General features: G+C 36.0%; 1 protein-coding gene across 2 annotated transcripts in view; it reads right to left on the reverse strand.

The window, feature by feature from the left end:
* The window catches only part of CREB3L2 (cAMP responsive element binding protein 3 like 2), a 425,600-nt gene that overhangs the window by 380,295 nt on the left and 27,292 nt on the right, over positions 1–18,013 (reverse strand). Inside the window, exons 1-2 of one of the 2 annotated variants that reach the window (XM_042973216.1) lie at positions 11,150–11,253; positions 7,404–7,434 (exon numbers count right to left, since the gene is read on the reverse strand). The gene's annotated coding sequence lies outside the window, so the exon portion shown is untranslated. Of the gene's footprint in view, positions 1–7,403; positions 7,435–11,149; positions 11,254–18,013 lie in introns of those variants that run through there. The other variant, XM_042973220.1, reaches the window with a different exon arrangement.

Below are 18,013 nucleotides of genomic sequence, written 5' to 3' on the forward strand. Positions count from 1 at the left end.
GATGATTACCAGAGGGGAGGTGGGTGGAGGGATGGGTGAAATAAGTAATGAGGATTAAGGAGGGGATTTGTTGTGATGAGAACCAGGTGTTGCATATAAATGTTGAATCGCTAAATTGTACACCTGAAAATGGGATTAAAAATTATTTTTTTAATTTTTTAATATTTATATTTTAGAGAGAGAGACAGAGGGCAAGTGGCAGAGGGGCAGAGAGAGAGGGAGACAGAATTACACTGTATGTTAACTAACTGGAATTTAAATACACACACACATACACAAAGATGTGATACACACACACACACACACACACACACACACACACACACACACACTGGAATATTACATAGCCATGAAAAAGTATGAGGTCTTCCATTTGTGACAACATGGATGGACCTAGAGAGTATCATGCTCAGGGAAACAAGTCAGACTGAGAGAGCCAAATGCCATATGATTTCATACGTGGAATCTAAAAAACAAATGAGTCAGTTAAGCGGCCGACTTCGGCTCAGGTCATGATCTCACAGTCCGTGAGTTCGAGCCCCGCGTAGGGCTCTGTGCTAACAGCTAAGAGCCTGGAGCCTGTTTCAGATTCTGTGTCTCCCTCTCTCTGACCCTCCCCCATTCATGCTCTGTCTCTCTCTGTCTCAAAAATAAATAAACGTTAAAAAAAAATTTTTTTAAAACAAATGAAAAAAACAATCAGAAGCAAAATCAGGCCACTACATACAGAGAACAAATGGATGGTTGCCAGACGGAACAAGGGTGATGGGATGGGCAGAACTGGTGAAGGGAAGAGGGAGATACAAGTTTCCAGTATTGGAATGAACACATCATGGAAATAAAAGATACAGCATACGGAATACAGTCAATGATGTCACAATGGCATTGTATGGTGACAGATGGTGGCTCCACTGTGGTGAGCAAAGCATCATGTCAAATCACTATGTTGTATCCCTGAAACTTATGTAATGTTGTGTGTCAACTGTACTCAAACAAAGAAAAAGAAAGAAAAATATAACCTTAATTTTAAGTCAGTGTTGTTTTGGGATTTTTCTGTTACCTGGAGTTTACCTGTTACATGAATCCTAATTTAAAAATATCTCAATTTAAAACTGCAATACCATAACTTCTCCAGACCAATGCCTGGATTTCAGTTTATACATGTGATTACATTTTTATTGTATCTCTTCTATGGATATCTCCAACTCCTGTTCTGGGATATGTTTTCCAGTTTTAGAGTTGATCAGAGAGAAGTTTCTCAGCTTTTCTTGTTACTATTGCATCAAGCCCTCCCACTTTATTTTTCTAAACCAAACATTAAAGCTTCTCACTATATGCCATCTGTGAATTCTCCTTAGATTTCTTGCAACTATGTGTTTTCATAGTTTTGTAGCTATGTTATTAGATGCAAAAAAAAGTGTTCACGAAGGTTATGTGGGGCTTTTTGTGAGTTATAAACTTTATTTGATACGAATATAACAACCCCACTGTTCCTTATGTCACTTCGTTGTTTTTTTGTTTTTTTTTTTTACTTCTTATAGAGTTAGCTGCCAGTGCTCACCTACTCTTCCCCTTTCTACACCTGCTTCAGGAAGCTGAGCAATACCGAGCAGCCAGTGGGGAAACTGCCAGTAAATCAGTACATAGAACAAGTGGTCAGAGCATTTATTGCCGTGGGCCCCTCCCCACAAGGTCACTAAAAACCTGATCAGAGCTCAAGATCCTGTCAGGTGTCCTCTCCACTCCACTCTCCCTGACTATCTTTAGGTCCTAGTAACCACTCCCTCCCTTCACCAGGGTTAGGTCTCAATGGACTCCCAGGGTGTTGTGGTTTCTCTCTACTTTGTCCTCACATTTGCGGAGTCCATTTATAAATCCTTCTCAAATTATCCTAATTTGACTGTGACATCTGTTTCCTCCTGGGACTCTGAGTGACAGAATTAATTGGTGCTGGGAGTGACCCCACAAAACATAACCTCAAAATAGAATTCCAGATGACATTCACTTGTGTATTTAAGGATAACCTTCTTGCTGCGGTGTTGGAGGCAGGGCCAGGACTAGAATGGAGCACCAGGAGCATAAAACTTAAGGAGACGCTCACTTTTAGGACCAGGCTGATTGTGACTCACCCTAAATGTCTCCTGTGCTTCCCCCCTAGTCCCACCCCTATCATGGAAAAGAGTGGGGGGTGGCAGGCATAAACCCCAAGTAATTCATTGCATGCTATGGTATCAAAATGACTCAAATTATCATCAGTGGAAGTTTGGGGTTAATTGAACAAGAAAGACATTAGACTGAGGTGGTTCTAATGCCATACCGGCCTTCATAAGCAAATCAAAATCTAAACCCGTAAATACCTTAACGCTGTGAAATCAAAACACTAAGGCCAACCAATCACAAACAGTCAAGTAGGCTTTAAGCCATGACCAATCAAACAATTTCCTTTCTTTACTTCCACACTTTCTCTATCTGAGTCTTTCCTCTGCTGCCTGTGGGTGGAGAGCTATTAACTACCTCTGCTTTGGAATTGCTGGCTTCTAATCAATTTTGTTAAATACAGTGTTTAAAAATCTTAATATGTTCAGGTTTATCTTGTAACAAGATGATTCCAGGTGAAGGGGAAGGTATTGGGAAATCTAGTGGCTTGGGTACTTAAGTCATTATGATGACAATAATGATCATAAAGATAGTGGAGTCTCTTGGCATCTTTGTTTTTTTAATGTTTTTATTTGTTTTTATGGCAGAGAGAGCATGATGGGGGAAGAAGCAGAGAGAGAGAGGACAGAGGATCCGAAGCAGGCTCAGTGCTGACACAGCTAGTCGCTTGGCATCTTTTGATGCCAGAAAATAGAGAAATGAAAAGCTATGTATCGGCAACAAAGAACACATACAGAGAACTAAAACGCCTCCAAGACAGCTTTGAGGAGTTCTTCTTCTCCTTCAGAAGTCACTCCCAAAGGACCAAGGCCAGGATCTAACTATAATAATTACACCTCTGGGGGGCGCCTGGGTGGCTCAGTCGGTTAAGCATCCGACTTCGGCTCAGGTCATGATCTTGCAGTCTGTGAGTTCGAGCCCCGCGTCAGGCTCTGTGCTGACAGCTCAGAGCCTGGGGCCTGTTTCAGATTCTGTGTTTCCCTCTCTCTCTGACCCTCCCCCGTTCATGCTATCTCTCCCTGTCTCAAAAATAAATAAACGTTAAAAAAATTTAAAAAAAAATTATACCTCTGGATCTTTCCACTCATCAAGGGCATTGATGGGGAATGAGGTAGATCCTGAGTTAAGAAATTGGGGCATTTGGGCATATATGGATGAGGCTGGAAATTTTTTTAATACCAGAATTCTAATCTCTTTTATCTTTTTAAAAATTTTATTTTAGAGAGAGAGAGAGCACGCGCAATCAGGGGGAAAAGGCAGAGGGAGAGAGAGAGAACCTCAAGCAGAGATCAAGCACTGATGGGGCTTGATCCCATAACCCTGGGATCATGACCTGAGCTGAAATCAAGAGTTGGATGCTCAAGTGACTAAGCCACCCAGGTGCCTCCTAATCTTTTATCAGGGGAGACAACTCTTCCCCACTGTTGAAGGAAAAAGCCCACTTCAATGAACCAACTACAGAAAATACTCTATCAATTATCTATAATAAAAGTAATACACATATGCTTATCACTCCTATTTTCTTGGCTAGTATGCTTTGAAATTTTTTTCCAGTTCATTATAATAAGATACCATTACACCATACAGTGTAGCATTTTTTCATTGATTCAACAAATGTTACTGGGCATTTACTATGTTTTTAGCCTACAACAGTAGACGAAACCTATGAGAATCCCTGCCTCATCCATTTTACATTTCTTTCAAAATCATAAGACTTTCTGTTTCATAGTTATTTAGACCAGTTCTATAGATAAGTGCCTTAATTACACACAGCCCCTCATTTCCTATAACTGTTTCCTCATTCATGTGCTGTCGTTTTTCTTTTTGATTCTTCACCCAATTTTGGGGTTATGTCATTTAGTTGGTTTGTATTGAATAGTAGCAAGATAAGCCACTCCAAAATGTGCTTCTTTGGCATAAGGATTATTTTGAGCTGAATATTTTGAGAAAATGCAGGCACAGAGGAACTCTGAAAAGAGAGTAGAAGTTACTCTTTTGTAAAGGAGACATACATTTATAAATGAAATCTCCATTTGTAAGTGTTTCCCACTCTCCTAGGAGGAGGAAGTCTACTCTAAATCACAAAAGAATGTTGTGAATAGGGAAGGAACTACTTAAATCCCCACAGCCAACCTTTCTCATAACTTCCTAGAACTGTCCTCCAGCCTTCCCCAACACCTTTCTTTTGTTTTTATTTGGAGATTGTATTTAAGGTAGTGTCTTGGGGCCTTCTTGGGGAGTTATTCAGTTTTTTTGGGTATCAATCGTGTAAAGTATATATGTTATTAAACTTCTATTCACTTTTTTTCTTGTTAATCTATCTTTTATTACAGGAGTTCTCTGCCAAGAACTCATAATTATTTTAAATTATTTATATAATAAATATAAACAAATATATATATTATATATTATATATAATTATATATTATATATATAATATATATTATATATATATAATATATAATATATATAAAATTTAATTTTATTTCCCTACAGCATAGAATAGCATTCCCTTAGAATGTGAATTCTACAACATGTTTGGGCTTATGTTGCTTGTTTCTTTAGGAAAGGTTCTAGAGGACCTTTCCAGAGGACTTCCACATAAGAGTATGTCTTCCTATTGCTTTTACAATAAATAATTACTGAGCAGAAAGGAAATAATTTTCTGAAATTTTTTATGTTTTCAAATGTTACTTGAAAAATCTCAGTCCAGTCTGATGGATTTTCTTATAAGGTGACTTCTTCTGCTTGGTTACATGTAGAATTTTTTTCCTCTTTTGAGTAATTTCATTGGGAAGATAGAAAAAAAACAGTAAGTCCAGCTTTGTTCTTCCTCAAGATTGCTTGGGCTATTCAGGGTCTTTTGTGGTGCTATACAAAATTTTAGGATTGTTTGTTCTAGTTCTGTGAAAAATACTATTGGTATTTTTAATAGGAATTGCATTGAGTCTTTAAATTGCTTTGAGTAGCATGGACATTTTAAGATTATTAATTCTTTCAATCCATGAGCATGGTATATCTTTCCATTTGTTTTTGTTGTCTTTAATCTCTTCAATCAATGTCTTATAGTTTTCAGAGTAGAGGTCTTCTTCCTCCTTAGTTAAGTTTATTTCTAGGTATCTTACTCTTGTTAATGCAACTGCAAATGGGATTGTTTTCTTAATTTCTCTTTCTGCTACTTTGTTATTAGTGTAAAAAGATGAAGAAAAAATTTCCCAAAGCTGTCCGGGCCAGATCTATTCTATAAATCTTCTAGGAAGAAATTAGGTTTAACTAAGTCTAATAAACCTAATGGAATTAAACATATCTTCTGAGAAACTAAATATTCATCCAATAAGTTGACTATCAATTATTATTCAGATGATCTTTATCTAAACATTCTTTTTTTCTCTTTTCTAATCTAAGGATGATGATGATGGCTGTTTAACCATTCTCTTTTCTTATAGGACTCACTACTAAGAGTAAATCTTTGATATATTTAGGTCACTTCTTTTAAGGCAAATGTAAATAAAAGTTTAAGAGCTACATATAACTGAAATATCAGAAAAAAATAGCAAAAGCAAACCTAAAGCAGGTCAAAAGGATCAAAAATAAAAAGAATAAAATTAAGAATAAAAAAATTAAGGTAACAATAAAGTTGATAAATCCAAAAGCTTATAATTTGGAGAAAAAAGGAAAAATATTAAACCTAACTTCTCCAGAATTCTTTAGTTAAAATAGAACTCATTCAGAAAGGATTACATAGGAAGAGACTCATGTGCTCTTTTACAAAAAAATTCCAGTGCTAGAAATCTATCCTTAAAAAAAAAAAAAAAAGAGAGGTGTCAAAAAGATTAATGCGCAAGAATATGCATTTCAGTACTATTTATAAAACATAGGGAAAAATTGGAAGCAACTAAAATGTTCCACAGGAGTGGAATTCATTTTTTCATCAATAAATATTTCTTTAGTATTTATTGTGTATTAGGAAATGCTGTGTAGGGAACTAATCAAGTAAATGCATTATGATAAATGATTGAACCTATTATGCAATCACTGAAATTGATTTAGTAATTTATCAATATGTATTAAAAACAAATAAATTGCTTCACCCAACAATCCTATTTTGAGAAATATACCTCAAAGAAATAATTAGAATAAATGTGAAACAAAGGTTTATATAAAAAGCTCTTTACTTATTGTAGCAAAAATGTATACTTTCTACTTATTGTTGTAAAAATGTGTCTATGATAAGGGATTGTAACACACTTCCATATACAAAAATAGAAGATTTTTTAATAGCGTATAATTCATTTTGTGTTAGTTTTTTATATGGTATGAGAAAGAAGTTCAAGTTCATTCTAGTGTGTGTGAATGTCTAGTTGTCCCAGCACCATTTATTGAAAAATCTATGTTTTCTAAATGGATTATTTTAATACCCTTTTTGAAAATTAACTGATCATCAATTTACAAATTGATTTCTGGAGTCTCAGTTCCGTTCCATTTATCTACGTGTCTATCCTTATGTCAGTACCACACTGTCTTGATTGTTAGCCTAAATATAAGAGCTAAAAGTATAAAACTGTTAGAAGAAAACCTAGGGATAAATTTTTGTGATCTTGGATTTGGCAAAGCCTTTTTAGATATGACACCAAAATTTCCAGCAGCAACAACAACAAAATAGGTAAAATTTTTTTTTTAAACTAAATGTAAAAATATTTGCGGGGCGCTTGGGTGGCTCAGTCGGTTAAGCGACCGACTTCAGCTCAGGTCATGATCTCACAGTTCATGAGTTCGAGCCCGGCATCAGGCTCTGTGCTGACAGCTTAGAGCCTGGAGCCTGCTTCAAATTCTATGTTTCCCTCTCTCTCTGCTCCTCCCCTGCTCATGCTCTGTCTCTCCTTCAAAAATAAATAAAAACATTAAAAAAATTTAAAAAAAACTAAAAATATTTGTGTTACAATGGACACATCAAGAAAGGGAAAAGATAACTCACAGAATGGGAAAATATATTTGTAAATCATATATGAGATAAGACCTTGTATCCAGAATATATAAGAAAACTTTCATGACTCAATAATAAAAAAGACAATCTAATTAAAGATAGGCAAAATATCTTAGAGACATTTTTTTCCAAAGGACATATACAAATGGTCAATAAGCACCTGAAAAGATGCTCAGCATCATTACCTATCAGGGAAGTGCAAATCAAACCGTACATATCCACTAGGATGGCTATAACAAAAATGAGAGATACACAGACTTACCACATGACCCAGCAATTTCACTCTTAGGTATCTACAAGAGAAATGAAAAATATATGTTCACACAAAAACTTATCCACAAGTATTCATATCAGCATGATTCTTAATAGCCAAAAAAAAATGAAAACCACCCAAATTCGTATTAGTTGATGAAAGGATAAGGAAAATATGGTACATCCATACAATGGAATATCATTCATCAATAAGAAGAAAAGAAGTACAGCTACAATATGGGTGAACTTTGAAAACATCATGCTAAGTAAAAAAAGTCCATCATAAGAGACCATGTAATGTATAATTCCATTTATATGAAAGGTCCAGAATAGACAAGCCCGGAGAGACAAAAAGTGGATTCGTAACTGCATAGGTCTGGTAGGATTGGGAGCAAACGGCTGATGGCTGTTCCAACATACCAGGTTTCTTTTTTGCTTCGTAAAACTGCTCTATACCTATAGACTGTGGTGATGGCTCCACAACTCTATAAATGCACTAAAAACCACTGAATTGGTATATTTTACATGGGTCAATTGTATAGTGTGTGAATTATATCTGAATAAAGCTGTTTAAAATATAAACGAGACATTTCTAACAAAGAGTAGAAGAAATTGCCAATCTCCTCTCAGCAATTATTTAAAACAGGGACTTGACAATTAATGAATTTTATGCATTTTTTTTTTTTTGTCATGAAGAAGCACAGACTGGACCGAGCTTTAGTAGCCTTCTCCATTCCATGTTCCAATACTTACTAATTTGACTTGACTTTTAACAGGAGTGGTTTTTGTTTTGTTTTGCTTTGTTTTGTTTTTTTGCTGTCCCAGCTACATGTTCTTTAATACACTTTTAAAAATGGTCATAACGTAGCATGGGAGGGGTGCCTAGGTGGTTCTGTCAGTTAAGCATCTGACTTCGGCTCTAGTCATGATCTGGCAGTTCATGGATTCAATCCCCATGTCAGGCTCTGTGCTGACAGCTCTGAGCCTGGAGCCTGCTTCAGATTCTGTGTCTCCCTCTCTCTGCCCCTCCCCCGTTTGTGATCTGTCTCTCTCTCTCTCTCTCTCTCAAAAATAAATAACTTAAAAAAAGAAAGTAATGTGGGGAAATGTTCATAGTGATGGTATCTTCTGGATGATGGAGTTGTTCTTTCTAAATTTTCCTCATTTTCCATTTAGAGCAGCATGTATTATTTTGTAATCAGTAAAAACATTTAAGTTATTTCACAATTTTGTAATAGTAGAGATAGAATTCGTCATGGCTTCCCAAGGAAGTCTTCTGTATCTAGGAAGCCCAGAGAGCAATCTGTCCTCTCCATATTCCTATCACAATATTAAACATGGCCATTAGCATGGGCTGTCTTGATCTGAAGGAGTCACCTCAAAATAAAAGCTGCTTTGCCCTGAGGATTATTTTGAACTGAGGGCAAGTGAGAATCAACAGGTGCAGGAAGAGTTCTCCACCTTCCCCTTATCTGCCTGAAAGCAGTACATAAATTTCTCTTTGAGGGAGGGAGGGTTGGCCCCAACCTTCACCTAGAAGACTCTTAGTATTGAAGACAGGAAGTAAATATCACGATGGGTTTGCATCAACAGACCTTACTAAATAGTCCTTATATTCCATTAATTCCACCATTCATTTACTAGTCCTTTTCCCACCACTTGTCATCCCTTGAAGCCCAAGACCTCTTTCTTTTGTCAAAAGGGTATATGAGTTGCTGAGTCTGACCACTTCTTTGAGTTTCATTTCTTTCCTGTGAACTCCTGTGCATGTAAATATTAATAAAAATTGCGGACCTTTAGACCTATTAATCTGTCTTTTGTTAACTTAATTTGCAGGGTTCCAAAAATAAGAGGGTAGAAGAAAAGTTTTTCTTTTCAGGCAGTTTCTTGTATTTTTCTCAAATTTGTTTACATTTAGTTTTATTTGCATAAAAATATTTTAAGAAAGAAAATTTCATCCACACTGGTTTTTAATGACTTTTATTTGTCTAGGATTCTATAAAATTCATTACGTTTTTATGTGTGCATTTTCTCCTTCAACTAGATTCCAAGATTGAGGGAAAGACTATGTCACAAAATAATATGGATGCTCTAATTTCTCTAAAAGAGTCCTTTACACAGTGTAGGTAATCAATATGCAATTTTTAGACCCTTCTACTATAAAACATTTTTTAGTAATAAAAAAGCATGTATTGAAAGTTGCTTTACATAAATATCATTACCAACTATTTTGTTCTAGATATTTATAGCTCCTTTCACTCTATGCTATATCACTGCTTATAAATCACCATTTGGTTTTTATACCTTAATTTTAAATTGCCTTTGAATTTTTGATTTTTTACAAAAGTCATCCTATATTCTAAAAAAAAAAAGACACACAAATTGCAAATGTGTTTTCATTTATGGTATGTCTTTCTTGTATCTTATCTTTCCATATCTCATTTACCCAAGCTTGGATTTGAGTAGATTTTTCTGATTTCTTTAGCAGCATTTTACAACTATTAAAACTGAAAGCAAACTTTCTTTTTAAAGTTAAACAATGATCTTATGGAATGTATTTAATAGTAATCAAATATCCTTAAGCAAACATTCCTCATAATTAAAATGTGCTGTTCTAACTCTTAACTGTCCTTGGGCAAACCCACCACATATGAAAAAGATTATCTTCCATTCTGCCTTCCCACTGATCATTTGGTGAGATGAGGGTCCATGAGAGGTAATTCTACCCTCAATCACTTGGCTGAGTAGAAAGGGATCTTATATATATATAAATATATATATATATATATATATATATATATATATATATATATAATGGAATGTTTTTGATCATCTCTTTCTCACTTCTCTTCTTACTTTCCCTTGTCACCCCACTCCACCAGTCGATCTCCATCTATCCCTTCTTTCAAACTATCACCAGATCAAGAGTCAATCATAGTACTTGTCTGTGTGAATGTTTTTAATGGACTCTCAGGGCCTGGATAAAGACCACTGTGAAAACTGAAAGAAGGTATGTGGTGAAGAAGAAGATATGAACTAGCAGCTGGCTTGTCAAGATGCTATTTGCCTTGCTGCAGTCATCACTTCCATGGTGGGTCTTCATTTGAATTAATTTTGCCAGTTGCTCAAAGTTCAAGGCTCACTAAAGTGACACAGAAATGGGAACAACAGTACCAGTGTATTTAACTACAATGAGAAATTTAACTAGCAAAAGGACTGGCTATTCTGACCAGCTCAAGGCTGAATTCTTAGAGAGAAATGTGTGAGGAAACTATCATAAGTGAAATTACGTCACTTAGAATCAGGGCAAGAAGTGGTATGTTTTTCGTACCTGTTGGCATTAGGCTTGATGTTTCAGTAACAGACTCCTAATGTACATTGAATTCTTATATTGCCTAATGGATCACTAAATAGCCATTCTTCAAACAGACCCATCCCTTCTTTATATATGCCATTATTATTGATAGGAGAAGAGACATGTTCTTACTTTACTTGCTTCCGCACTGGGAAACATTTTATCTCTAAGACACCTCTGGCACACATCTGATATCTTACATCTGACCTCATTTCATCATTGTACATTCCAAATTTCAGATTCATTTGATTTTGTTCAGGCTATAGTGATATGATAGCAAAAAGATTGTATATAACCAGTACCAGTAACATAATCTTTGGGCTCGCTGCAAAATGAAAATATGAAGACCCTTGTTTAAAACTTATTAAGAATTTTCAGACAGTGACAGCAGGGCATCATACCAAGTGTAGGGCGCTTCTGAACTCAGGGTCCTGAGCCACTACTAAGGTCACACAATAATGAGGTCATCCTATATATAACAGTCCTCCAGTGTAAGAGTCGTTAAACTATTACCCACAGCCTGAATCCAGCGGCTCTCTATTTCTGCAAGTGAAGTTGTGTTAGAATATAGCCACGCCCAGTGGTATTGTTTATGACTGCTTCTGCTCTACAATAGCAGAATTCTATTCGCACTACAGAGATCATATGGCTCACAAAGACTAAAATATTTACTATCTGGCCCTTTAAGAAAAAGTTTGCCAACTCCCACTCTAGTGTCCGATGATAAGCTCTTGTTTCATACTTGCTATTCAAAATGAGCACTCAACAATCTACAGTTTGCTCCACTCTCCTCCTATGAAACCATGGAGGACTCATGTAGAGTCTTTAGCTATAAATCAGAAGGATCCGCAAACTGAAATACCAAGAATTTCTATGGCACTGTACAACAGCGACACCCATGAATTCTCCATGAGGGAGCCTGAAAAGCTACCTGACCCCTTCTTACCCAGATTTCTTGGGTACCTAGGATTTCTCAACATAGTTACCATAAGACCACATGCCACTGTCAATTTCCAGTTAGAAAACTGGCACTTGCCTAGAGTCTCGTGGTTCCATTCCATGAGGGATTGGACTTAAGGACTGTTCTTCTTTGGCTGGCAATGAAAACTCTGAAATCCTCTGGCTTCATATCTGGCATTTCCATCCCACACCTCAATTCCCTTGGATCAGATGCCCACATAATCTTAATACTTAGGCTTGAGTTCCTGTCAAGAACTTTAAAGGATCTGAGATTCTACCCTACATGATATCTAGCTAGCCACAGTTTCATGGATGCTGGTATAAGATATGAGACTCCTGGATAGGAAATGAAGGACAGCTTACTACTTATGGCTAGTGCAGTAGCCACAATAATAGCATTTTTGTACCATTTCCCCATGTTCCAATTCCCATAGAGTGACACAAGGGTCAGTTTACACCTGTGCATGCAGTAGGTTCTTTTATAGGAAAAATGCCTTGAGATTAGGAAATAAGAACTTTTTTTTTTTTTTTTTACAACGCACTATAAGATTGTAAGCACATGTGTCCTTTGCTCTAGTAGCAAACATTATTTTTACTACACTAGACAACAAGTGAACTTGTCCTTTGCTCTGAAGGGGACACTATCTCTATCTTCCAAGGTAGATTGCTAAATAAACATCACTGAAAACACAGTTCAGAACAAAAGGCAATCAGTGACCTCGTTGCAGGTTGTACAGAAATGCAGAAACTCTTGGAGAATTGTCTTTCAACATCCCCTATTTGGACTTGATCTTTTATGGTGATTCCTCCCATTCATCCCCATAGCTATAAATGAGTCCCCCTTTTCCTGTGAGTGAATTGGATTTTTGCTAACGACCTCCTCCAGCTTTGATTCCTTCTCTTCTAGTTCACAGCTTTAGAGCTGGCATTTCAAAGAAATATACCCTACCTACCCTATCGCCCCAACACCAACACAGAACTAAATGCTCTCTCCTGTATTATAGCTTTTTAAGAAGAATTTCGTCGGTTGTTGTCTGTATATAGCCACACAACCTAAGTACCATAATATGTTTAAAGCATTTAGCCACTCCTCCCATCCATCGTGTTCTTCTCAATTTCCTGAAGGTAGGGGTTTGGGGGGGGGCGGCGGGGTGTGTGTGTGTGTAATGGTACAAAAACAACTATGATATTAAAGTCAAGTACCAGAATATTCCAGCCATCATACCAAAATGTCAGGATGGTTGTTGGAATCATGCTTAGCATGTTCTGTGTAAGTAGTCTACAGTGCCCATGAGAGGTGAAACGAGAGTGAATAAAAGGGAACAGGAAGAAGAGTCAGGAACTGACTACAAACAAAAACACCATCCGGAGGAAACAGGATAAGCCTGTCCAGACACTGGAAATTACAATGAGGAAGGAAAAGCAATTAACCAGAACAGATGGGCGGAAATGGAGCAACTAACAGAGGTGGAGCCATGTTTATTTGAGAAAGTGTGTCCTGAGATTTGGGGTGCTGAATAGGATCTGTGCTCATTCGCCATAGCCCCTCGATCTATGATGATACCATATGTAGATACTTAACAGGCATGCATGAGCTCCTGTAAACAATCAAGGTGTTTCTTAAGCCTGTCATTCTCTGTCACTTGTGACTTCCTGCCTTTTCTTGTTGTTGTTATACGTATGCTTTGTTTTAATGGATACTAACTTGATTTATTCATTTCCCACTTGCCAAAATATTCAAAATATTTGAATTCCCAGAGAGTTGTACAAGTTTATGGAGATGATTGTAAAGGATATTGAAACCAGGTCTGTCCTAGAAAATATGGGACAGATGGTTGTGGGGCATTAAAAAAAAAGAACTGGTAAGCCGACAATGCAGTATCTTATTGTCTGCTGTATTTTTTAGAAGCTTGCCGAGCGAGGCATATGTTATTGTTTCATCTCTTTTGATATAATGAAATTCCTTCAAACACATACAATTAAAAAATAATCCACTCTTGAGTAAATTGCATGTACGTGAATAAAAATGCAATCCCTTTTAGATGAGTTTTGTGTTTCCCAGCTGTCCATAAGATTATTATGTATAATAAATTATATGCTCTGTACTCTGCATTCCTTCAGAGCTACAAATGAAAAGAGTTAGCCATTTTTTAAAATTTCTTACTGAAATAAAGCCCTCACTAATTATTCATCAGCTATAAAAACTTTATAACTGCTCAATATTTCGAGGCTTTTGGGTGCATAAAATAACTCTTAATTTTAATAGTTTAGTCATCTAATTGCTTCAACAAAGAGCAACCCTTTCTTTCATACTCTAAGTTAAATATCAAATGCAGTATTTTTTTTTTATTTTTTTAAAGAGAAAGAGTGTGAGCCAGGGAGAGGGGCAGAGGAAGAGTGAGAGAATCTCAAGCAGGCTCCACAGTCATTGAGGAGCCCAATGTTGGGCTTGATCCCATGATCCTGGGGATAGGGAGTTAGTTCTAAATTCATTCTATTAACAGTGCCTGGACATCTTTTTGTGTACCTTTTGTCACCTGACCAGCGGACATCTCTTTTTAAGTCAGTTCTTTCTTATTTGACAATTTTTTATTTGACATTTGTGTATATTGCAAAGTGATCACCACAATAAGTTTAGTTAACAACCACCACCATAGATAGCTACAAATTTTTTTTCTTATAATGACAACTTTTAAGATCTACTCTGTTAACATCTTTCAAATATGCAATACAACATTATTAACTATAGTCACCGTATAGCACACTACAGACCCATGACTTATTTTTTTAACTTTTGACCCTCTTCACCCATTTCACCCACCACTTACCCCCCACCCCCCACCTCTGGCAGCCACAAATCTGTTCTCCATACCTATGACCTTAGTTTTGTTTTCCAGTTTGTTTGTTTAGATTTTACATACAAGTAAGATCGTATGGTATTTGTCTTTCTCTGTCTGATTAACTCACTTAGGATAATGCCCTCAAAATTCCTCCATGTTGTCACAAATGGCAAGATTTCTTTCTTTTTTTATGGTTGAATAATATCCTATTTTGTGTATGTGTGTGTGTGTGGGGGGGGGTGTATTACATTTAGTTATTCTAGTGTTTCATTCTGTATTACTACTTCAGATGAATATTTTTAAATCCTTCAATCATTCTCAATACAAAAGGTATGCTTTTCTTTGTGGTAAGTCTATTTTTCAAGTCAAAATGTGGGAAGCTGAAGCTCCAAATCAAACATAACTTAAAACTTAAATTTTACCTTGTTATATGGTCAAAAACCCTTGATGGTTTTTCAGAGTCTTCATAGAGGTTGGAGGAAAAAAAACTTCAAAGTGAATGAATTTTATTATTTATCATTATAATGTCTTTAACTTAGGGTGTTTCTGGAATGTTCATGGACCTGAAATACTTAGAAATGTCCAACTGGTGGAGTCTTTCAGGTTTTCCATGTAGAGTATCACATCATCTGTGAAAAGTGAAAGTTTGACTTCTTCTTTGCCAATTTGGATGCCTTTTACCTCATCTTGTTGTCTGATTGCTGAGGCTAGGACTTCCAACCCTATGTTAAACAACAGTGGTGAGAGTGAACATCCCTGTTGTGTTCCTGATCTCAGGAGGAAAGCTCTCAGTTTTCCCATTGAGGAGATATTAGCTGGGCCTTTCATATACGGCTTTTATGAGGTTAAGGTATGTTCCTTCTAGCCTGACTTTCTTGAGGGTTTTTATTAAGAACGGATGCTGTATTTTGTCAAATGTTTTTTCTGCATCTATGGACAGGATCATATGGTTCTCATGCTTTCTTTTATTAATGTGATATATCACATTGATTGACTTGTGAATATTGAACCAGCCCTACAGCCCAGGAATGGATCCCACTTGATCATGGTGAATAATTCTTTTAATATACTGTTGAATTCAATTTGCTAGTATCTTGTTGAGAAGTTTTGCATTCATGTTCATCAGGGATATTGGCCTGTAATTCTCCTTTTTAGTGGGGTCTTTGTCTAGTTTGGGAATCAAGGTAATGCTTCATAGAATGAGTCTGGAAGCTTTCCTTCTGTTTCTATTTTTTGGAACAGCTTGAGAAGAATAGGTATTAACTGCGCTTTAAATGTCTGGTAGAGTCCCTCTGGGAAGCCATCTGGCCCAGGACTCTTATTTGTTGGGAGATTTTTGGTAACCAATTCAATTTCTTCACTGGTTATGGGTCTGTTCAAATTTTCTATTTCTTCCCTTTTGAGTTTTGGTAGTGTGTGGGTATCCAGGAATTTGTCCATTTCTTCCATATTGTCCAGTTTGTTGGTATATAATTTTTCATAGTATTCTCTAATAATTGTATTTCTGTGGTGTTGGTTGTGATCTCTCCTCTTTCATTCATGATTTTATCTATTTGGATTCTCTCTCCTTTCCAAGGGTTTATCAATTTTGTTTATTCTTTCAAAAAGCTAGCTCTTAGATTCATTGATCTGTTCTACTGGTTTTGTTTGTTTGTTTTTGGATTCTATATTGTTTATTTCTGCTCTAATCTTTATTATTTCTCTTCTTCTGCTGGCTTTGGGGTTTCTTTGCTGCTCTGCTTCTAGTTCCTTTAGGTGTGAGGTTAGGTTCTGTATTTGGGATTTTTCTTGAGCACTAGGTGTTGTATGTAAGTGATGAATCATGGGAATCTACTCCTGAAGCCAAGAGCACACTGTATACACTGTATGTTAGGTAATTTGACAACAAATTATATTTAAATCCTTAAGAAAGAAAGAAAGAAAGAAAGAAAGAAAGAGAGGGAGGGAGGGAGGGAGGGAGGGAGGAAGGAAAGAAGGAAGGAAGGAAGGAAGGAAGGAAGAAAGAAGAAAGAAAGAAAGAAAGAAAGAAAGAAAGAAAGAAAGAAAGAAAGAAAGAAAGAAAGAAATGTCCATCTGGCTATGTTTTATCCTATTTTCCTCTTTTCATTATTCTTGTTAAATTAAGTGCCTTGGATACCTTACTGTGGTTTTGTTGTTGTTGTTTTCAGGATCATAAATCTTTTTGTGTAATCTTTTGCAAATGAAACTTCTTTATGTAGAAGGAATTCTAATGGAGGAAAGTCTCTGCTCTTCCATATTGGCAGCTTTGTTGCCAAACCAGGCTTTGTTGCCCCTTTCAATGTGAGGCCTTTTCCCTAAGGGTTCTGCTATACATACCTTCAAATACTATCGTGTGCTCCTATAGCCAGTATAGAGTGCAACTGGGTCTATCTTCCATCACTGGTTTTTGTTTTTGTTTTGTTATGAGGAAATTCTAAACTCTTTTCCATAGAGGGTGCACCCACTGACATTCCTACCAACATTGTACAAGGATTCCCTTTTCTCCACATTCGCAAAAACACCTGTTATCTTTTTTATTTTTGATAACAGTCATCCCAAGATGAGATAGGTAATATCTATCTCATTGTGGTTTTGATTTGCATTTCCCTGATAATTAGAGATGTGAGAATGTTTGGCTATCTGTATGTCTTCTTCAGAGGAATATCTATTCAATTCCTTTGTCCACTTAAAAAATTATTTTGTTTTGTTTTGCTATATTTTGGATATTAATCCTTTACCAGATATATGGTTTGCACATATTTTCTCCTGTTCTGTAAGTTTCTTTTTCTTTGTGTAGTTTCCTTGGCCATGCAGAATCTTTTTTTTTTTATGTCATTCTACTTAATTTGTTTTTGCTTTTGTTGCCTGTGCTATTGGTGGCATATCCAGAAATCGTGGTCACAGTTGTCAAGAAGTGTTTTCTCTGTGTTTTCTCTTAGGAGTTTTATGTTTAAGTCTTTAATCCATTTTGAGTTGATTTTTTCTGTAAGTTGTAAGATAAGGAAGGGTCCAGTTGTCTTCCATTAGCTTTTTATCTAATGAAGACTAAAAACTCTTGTCATAATGGCCCTAAAGTAAGCTGTGGAATTTAATATTGATATTATTTTTAAATGATCTTTCTCTCCAAAGCCATTTACTATTGATAAGATTTTCTTTAAGCTAGTTAAAATTTTGTATCAGTTGGTTCTCATTAAATATTTACACATTTTCCCTCCTTTTCTCTTTCCAAATATTCATTATCACAGGCTTTCAAATGCTAAGATCACATGCTATTTTCTCTTTTTAAAATCACTCAATTTTCTTTTTAAAAGTCATATCTAAATACATAGTCTTTGATTAACTTTGAGTTAATTTTGGTAATGTGGTAAAACACACATAAGATTTACCATTTCATTCATTTTTAAGTATACAATTCAGGGACAATAAGTACATTCACAATGTTGCGAAACCATCACTGATTAGCTT

This window comes from Panthera tigris, chromosome A2 (genome assembly GCF_018350195.1).
Source record: "Panthera tigris isolate Pti1 chromosome A2, P.tigris_Pti1_mat1.1, whole genome shotgun sequence".
Taxonomy (NCBI): Eukaryota; Metazoa; Chordata; class Mammalia; order Carnivora; family Felidae; genus Panthera; species Panthera tigris.